Below are 8,382 nucleotides of genomic sequence, written 5' to 3' on the forward strand. Positions count from 1 at the left end.
TCAGATTATGTGCAATTATATTTATTTTTAACATCCCTTTAAGAACAAAGTATGCAAAACAAAGAAATCCAGAATTTGAGTCAGAAGGTTGGGTCACAGCACACATACAGGTCCTTCCGTGTTTGCATGTAGAGGTGCCCTGGTCTTTAGGGATATCTCTGTGTGTGTGTGTGTGTGTGTGTGTGTGTCACTCAGACCAGCAACAGCAGCCGTATGTGTGTTTGTGTGTGTCTTTGGGTGTGGGTGTGCGTGTGTATTTCAAGAAATATGAGAGGAGCCATGTCTACTATGGCCAAAAATGTAATTCCTCTCTTGTAGTGTCATTTCATGCAGCTACAAAACATATCTTTCCCTTTGACATGTTGGTTCTTCCTCTACCCCTGCAGTTGGTATTTTGCTTGATTTCTGTATGTGATAATGGTCCTAAAGTTACTGTGTATTGTTATTCATTATCAGTCGGCAGTATTTTCTTCACAGCTGTCGTTTGTGGATTATGCTTTCTGCAGTACTTATTCCAGTCATTATCCATCAACTACCTTCATGGAAGGGATGTTTGATTTATTGTATATAGTGACTTGGACCATGTTGGTTAATTGTAGATACCACACATTCCCATAATTTTCAAAAAAGTAGGTATGTAATAGAATATGGTGTAATACTCACAGTATTTAAAAGTAAAATAGACATTGGGTGGAAGTCTAATATTTGAACCAAAGATACATGAAATTTGAATTTTATTTAATGCAACAAATGCCTGCATAACAGTAAAGTCTAAAGTAAGCAGTTTAGGCAATATATTTAAAGTCTGGATTGCATTTGCTGACCTTTTAAAGAACAACAATACACTTGCTTTTACACCGTCAAATCAAAGGCTTTAAGGGGGTAGATTTATTAGGAAGTGGTACCATTATTTTAGTAAATATAATGACTGCTGATTGCTGGTTGGAAGGCATGGACAACACGTTTCAAAAACATTAAGGGATGCTGGCACTGAACCAGGTTGGGGGATCACCATTCAAACAATAAAGCACTTACTTTTCCATTTAAACTGTATTACACCGTCATAGACATTCCTTGAGAAAAATATGTTGACAGATGAATTGTCATATGCCTTTACAAACAAGGGTGTTTATGCCTTCATTTACGCCTGGCTCGATACTCGGCGAGCTAGAGAATTTTACAACTTGCTAACTTTTTGATTCTGAGAGCGGTGACCGGTGTAGAAAGTCTTCTCCAGTGTGAGGGCGTCTTTCAGCCGAGTTCCGTCTCCTCCCCCTCTTCTCAACCATCCACAACATCACACAGACACACATATATACAGACACACGTACAACAGCAAGACAAAACCGCGTCCAAAGTCAAGATGGCCGCGGCACCACTTTGTCATAATAAATTTGTATATGTGATAAAAACTGAGTTTTCTTCATTCCAACGAAAGGTATTTTCACTTGTAAAAGTATTTCAGCCTAATGCTTTATATGCAATTGAAAAGGGATATCAATATTAATATACTTTATTTTACATGTAGTATAAACCAGTACGAAAAATCAATAAGTTACAATAACATTATTATATTCCTTTAAGGGACAGTTCAACTGACCTTGGCCCCCCCCCCCCCCCAATCCCTTGCCCGTTGTTGTCGTGTGAGGCTTAGGAGTCGAGGATGGGACCCAATGTTGGGGATCTCCCCTCCCTTAGGCTTCAGCCCTCGACTCAACCAATTTTGCATGGCCTTTTTTCCCCTATTTTTTTTTCGTTTCCCATATACTATCCACTTCCTAAGGTGTGAGAGTTGTGCTGAAAAGATAAAAGGCCGACTTAGTGCCAGTCCTGAACGGCCTGAGGGAACCATGGACACGTATTCCCCCATTATTTGTCTAGCCCTTCGAGTCCACCCCTCAAGGGAACCCTGATAAGCGGACTGTTTGTCTCCCCAACATACTTCAGGCTTACTATGACCAATAATGAAGATGTTACACCTTTTTTAGGGGCAATGAGCCCCACCATTTCAAACTTTCCCGATTCCCCGACCCCAAGCTCTACTTTGACCTCCGAACACAGCAATTACTACCCCTCCTCAATGCCTACTAGTACTTTATCCACCAAAGTCAACACAGTCTCCAGGAGACATTCCTACTCTCCCACCATGCTCATCTTCATCACCTCAACTACCCCCACAACCTTCTTCATCAAGTACCCCATCCTCCCTTTTTCTACTTTATAGCCTTATTGTCCACCTCTCCATAATACATCCTCCCTCAACTCTACTCCCTCTTCCACACGCCCCTGTCCTTCTACTGCCCCATCTCTACAAATATCTTAAATACTTTATTTAGCCCAGCCAAATGGGGCCAATTTTTCGTGATCCCTCCCACAGCTCCCTACTCTGAAAACACTCTTCTCTTCCAGCAATGTATCCAAGAACATGTAGGCGAAGTCCCTTTCCGTAGCCGACCTGATTGTTCCCCTCTCTTCACAGTAACATCTGAAAACCAAGCTATAGCATTATCAACTCTAACTGATCTCTCTGGTAACCCCATTCCTCCGGAACCTCACCCAACCCTCAATACTTGCACAGGAACGGTCTCTTATCTCCCCAGCAAACTGCCCTATCTATAACAAAAATTGGTCAGATTGTCGAGAAGACTTACTCGCCTGCCTCACGGACTATGATGCGATATCAGTACAGTGCTACTCCATTCCTCTTTGGGTCATCGTAAAGAACCCCACTAACATTGCCAAAATTACTTTTCCGTAAACATGACCTTCCCTTTAATGTTTACATTGGTGGAGAATCCCTCCCTGTCAGAAACTCTTGAAGATGTTCAAATTAATCTACTTGAGTCCCAAACCGAAACTCCTTATCCATCCTCAAATTCCGTAACTCCCGCTTCCTCCACACAAGTGGCTGCCGATATCCCTCCTCCTAACACAGCTCACTCCCAACACAGCCCATCCCCCGTAGCCCCAGCTCCACCTACATTAACCCTCACTCCATCCCCTCTATCCCTCTCCCTCTTAGGTACACACGCGAATCCCTATGTCACAACTATGCCCTTCCCTCTTGATACAACACCTTCCGCCTAATTCCTTGTCTCACCCCCTAGCTCCTTTCCCTCCAAATTCTTCAACACGCACTGTAACCGTTGTCACTCATAGGTCAACTAAAGTATAGCTCTCCTACCTTGCAACATTCGTGGTTTCCGTTCTCATAGATCTGACTACCCAACTACCATTGTCTCTTCTTCACACTCCCTTTGTGTCTCGTCTATACTTATCCATCAGAAAATACCTTATACCTCCCTTCGAAACCAATATCCCGTGCACAACTATTCGGAGGTGCCGCCTCCGAATCTTACAAACTCTGTCCCATATATCCTGGGCTTACATCGCAAACCTCTACTCTATCTTGTTCCCTTTGATCCTCTCCACTCTCGATTATCGATGCCATGTCAACTCCACTGCCTCAACCTCCCTCCTTGATCATCTTGATACAGTCCCTCCCCCCAATCCCTTGCCCGTTGTTGTCGTGGGGGGGCTTAGGAGACGGAGACTGGGACCCAATGATGGGGAACTCCCAACCTTGGGACTCAGCCCTCGACTCAACTAATTTTGCATGGTCTTTTTTTTTCCTTCCCACTTTTCGTTTCTGTCCCTTCACCAAACCCTTCTGCTATCCACCTCCTAAGGTGTGAGAGCCGTGCTGAAAGGATGAAAGGCTGACTTTGTGCCAGTCCTGAACGGCCTGAGGGAGCCATGGGCACGGTATTCCCTGATTTAGTTACCTAGCCCTTACCCCTCAAGGGGACCCTGAGGGGTGGACTGTTTTTTATCCCCAACATAATCCAGGCTTACCATGGCCAGTAATGAAAACATATCCCCACTATTAGGGGCAATGAGGCTTGCACCTTTATCAAATAGCCCCAACGTTGTAAACCCACCCGATTCCCTGACCCCAGGCTCTCCTTTGACCACGGCTCCGAACACTGCAATAACTAACCCCTCATCAATGCCTACTAGTACAGTAGCCAACAATCAACCCTTAAGGAACATTTCCACTCTCCCAGCATGCTCAACTTCAACACCTCTACAACCTCCAACATCAACCACCCCATCCTCCCTTATTAATATCTTACAGCCTTATTGCCCACCTCTCCATAACACTACCTCCCTCAACACTACTCCATCTTCGTCACGCCCCGCCCTTCTACTACCCCTATCTCTACAACAATCTTGAATACTCTCTTTAGCGCAGCCACAAATGGGACCGATTTTTCGTGATCCCTCCCACAGCTCCCTACTCTGACAACACCCTTCTCTTCCAACAATGTCTCCAAAAACAAGTAGGTAAAGTCTCTTTCCGTAGCCGACCCGAGCGCTCCCGTCTTGTCACAGTAACATCCGAAAACCAAGCTATAGCATTAACAAAACTAACTGACCTATATGGTAACCCCATCCTTGCAGAACCCATCCAACCCTCAATACTTGCACCGGAACAGTTTCAATCTCCCTAGCAAATTGCCCAATCTATGACAAAGATTGGTCAGATTGTGGAGAAGACCTACTCGTCTGTCTCACAGACTATGATGCAACATCAGTACAATGCTACTCCATTCCCCCCAGAGGTCATCGAAAGAAACCCACTAACATAGCCAAAATTACCTTCCGTAGACATGACCTTCCCTTTAACGTCTACATAGGAGGAGAATCCCTCCCTGTTCGTTCATACCAACCTCCACGTCAGTGCCAAAATTGTTGGCGTCTAGGACCACCCAGCCAAACATTGCCGTTCCACAGCCTAGATGCCCACTATGTACCCAACCTGGCCATACCCGATCTAACTACTCTGCACAATCACGCACATGGTGCCAACTGTGGTGTCCCATAAGTATTTTATAGGGGCTGTCCCACCTACAAATTTGAGTCTGAGGTAGCAACTCTCAGATTCAAACTTGGACTCACACTACGTGAAGCCAGACAGGAAGCACGTCGACGTGGTTTCTCTCTTACTCCTTACTCCAGTAATACTGCTCATTCTGCTAATTCTCCTACCCCCCCCCCTACATCTAACTTCTACCTCCTACCTTCCTCAGTCAAACTCTTTTGCCATCCTAAATCCAGACACTCCAATCTCTACTACAGAAAACTCCAATCACCACTACAACCCCAACACCTTTCCCTCTCCCTCCTCGCACTACTCGTAACAGACAGAACAAACGTTCCACCCCCTTCCCTTACCACACAATCACCTCCACCTTCCTTTGCCCCTACGCTTGGGGACACCAGTCCTCTCTTCCCCCCCTCACAAGAAATCCTTTATCCCCCAAAACTCCCCAAACCAACTCCTCAGAAGAAACTATTAAAAATATTCAAGATTACTTAATGAAAACGACACTCAACCTCCAAATCTTACAACTCCTGCTCCTTCCACACTCCAAGTTAACAGCTGATATCCATCCTCCTCCAAAACGATATCCCCCCTACACCCTATCCTCCTACCCCCTCCCAACACAGCCCATCCCCCCGACCCCAACCCCGCCCACATTAACCCTCCCACCATCCCCTCTATCCCTTCCACTCCCTCCTGGATACACACGTGAATCCCTTATGTCACAAGTATCCCCTTCCTCAGACCCTCCATCTCCTAATACCCCTCCTAGTAGAACACCAACTCCCACACCTCCCATCTCAGACCTCTCAGTCCTTATCCCACCCTCTAGCTGCTTCCCCCTCAAATTCTCCAACACCTACTACATTCTATATCACTAAAGTATAACTATCCTTCATTGGAATATTCGCGGTTTCCGCTCCCACAGACCTGACCTTCGTCATATCCTTTCCTCTTATAACCCATCTATTGTATGCCTTCAAGAGACCTTTCTTACACATCCTCCAGTACCAATCCCCAATTATCATTTTGTCTCTTCCCCACATTCCCTTTATGTCTCGTCCATACTTATCAATCAGAAAAACACTTTATGTCACACCACCCTTTCAAACCCAATGTCCCTCGCATAGTTATTCGTATCTTCCTCATCGTTGGATCACAGTGATTTCAGTCTACTTCTCCCCTTTTCCCACCCTATTGACTTTGTTGCTTTTAAAAAATCTAATTTCCCAACTTCAACCACCTTTCCTCATAGTTGGTGATTTTAACTGCCGCCACACTCTTTGGGGTGATTCTATCACAAACTCCCGAGGCCAATCTCTAGAGCGCTTCCTCTCCACAGCTGACCTTACTATTCTAAATTCAGATCGCCCCACACACTTTGATACACGCACGCAATCTTTTTCATGCATTGACCTCTCTCTATGCTCCCCTTCTCTTCATTTAGATTTCCACTGGTCAGTCTTAGACCACTTTTCCTATAGTGACCACTTTCCAGTTCTCCTTTCTCCTACTTCATACGTACCACTTCCTAACTCCCCACGCTGGTGCTTTGATAGAGCCGACTGGCATACTTTCCACTTCACTCTCTGCTATTCATACCCCTCCATCCTCCCTCACCTCCATTTCAGAAATGATACAGTGTTCACAAATACAGTCTTAAGGGGCTGCACATACAGCTATCCCTCGAACCTCAAGACCATGTAACTCCAAATGTGTTCCATGGTGGAATTCTGATTGCACTAAAGCACTTCGCTTAAAACGTGCAGCCTGGAACAGCTATCGCTACAAGAGAGGTACTCCAAATCAACTTATCTCCTTTAAATGAGCATCTGCCTATCTTCGTCGTACAATCCGGAATAGTAAAACAAATAGCTGGCGAAATTATGTTTCATCAATTACATCCTCTACATCTATCTCAAATGTTTGGCGCCGAATCCATAAACTATCAGGCAAACATCCCCCCATCCTGCCCCCGTCCTCCATATTCGAGATACCCTCATTTCTGATCCTCTCCAAGTCGCTAATGAACTGGGTGATTATTTCAGCCAGGTCAGTAGTGGTTCTCACCTTTCTCCACACTTCTCTTCTATTAAGACCACCAGAGAACGTACCCCCACTACCTTCACCCATCCTCCCTGAGTCCTATAATGCTCCATTTTCTTCCTCTGAACTCATTGCTGCCCTACAATCGTGCCGCAACACTCATGAAGGCCCTGACGGTATTCACTACCGTATGCTCCGGCAACTCCCATCTTCCTCCTTATCCTTCCTATTAAAAATTTACAACCACATATGGACATCAGGAAATTTTCCTTCTAATTGGCGAGAAGCTCTTATCCTTCCCTTCCTGAAACCCAATAAATCGGGCACCCTCCCTCAAGACTATCGCCTCATCGCACTAACTAGCTGTTTGTGCAAACTATTAGAGCGAATGGCGAACTTCCGCTTATTGTGGTATCTTGAATCTCACAATCTCTCTCCTTCCCAATTCGGTTTTCGCCGTGCCAGAAGCACAGCTGACCCCCTTGCTCATTTTGAGACATATATTACATCTGCATTTGCACGCCATGAATCCGTACTAGCTATATTTTTTGATCTAGAAAAAGCATATGATACGACATGGCGGTACCATATTCTCCAACAATTGTCCTCTCTAGGCATACGTGGAAACATGGGTGTCTTCATAAAGTCCTTCCTCTCCCAACACAGTTTCCAGGTCAGAATTGCCTCTGCCACATCATCTTTCTTTCCTCAAATCGAAGGTGTCCCACAAGGCAGTGTGCTCAATACGACTTTATTCCCTCTTGCTGTTAATGATATTGTCTCAGTTTAACACCAGGAGCCCGGTCATCACTATATGTTGATGATTTAACCATCTATGCCTCTGGCACATCCATACCAAATCTCTACCAATTTCTTCAATCTGCAATCTCATCAGTATCTTCCTGGGCCACAAACCATGGCTTCCGCTTTTCTACCTCTAAATCTTTCTCCACCCTTTTCTCTTGCTCACGTGTAGGTCCCCTACCCCCACTCTTCTTATATGGCACTCCACTCCAATGCCGTTCCTCTGGAAAAATTCCTAGGTGTCATTTTTGACTCAAACTGTCCTGGCGAGACCATATTCTACACATTAAGAAAAAGCTCTCCGCCATCTTCAAATCTTAAAAAAATCTATCCCATATATCATGGGGCTCAGATCGCAAAACTTTCCTTCATCTTCATGTTACTTTGATCCTCTCCACTCTTGATTATGGATGCCATATCTACTCCTCTGCCTCAACTTCTCTCCTTGCCCATCTTGATACAATCCATCACTGTGGTCTTCGCTTAGGACTAGGCGCCTTTTGCTCCTCTCCAGTTGAGAGCCTGTACGCTGAATCAGGCATACCATCTCTATCTCGACGTCGTGCCCTTCTCTCTCTCCGATGCTATGTTCGATTCCACCAACTTTCCCTCACTAAACTAAACTATCCCACAATCCCTACTCT

Source organism: Penaeus monodon, chromosome 16, assembly GCF_015228065.2.
Source record: "Penaeus monodon isolate SGIC_2016 chromosome 16, NSTDA_Pmon_1, whole genome shotgun sequence".
In the NCBI taxonomy this organism is placed as follows: domain Eukaryota; kingdom Metazoa; phylum Arthropoda; class Malacostraca; order Decapoda; family Penaeidae; genus Penaeus; species Penaeus monodon.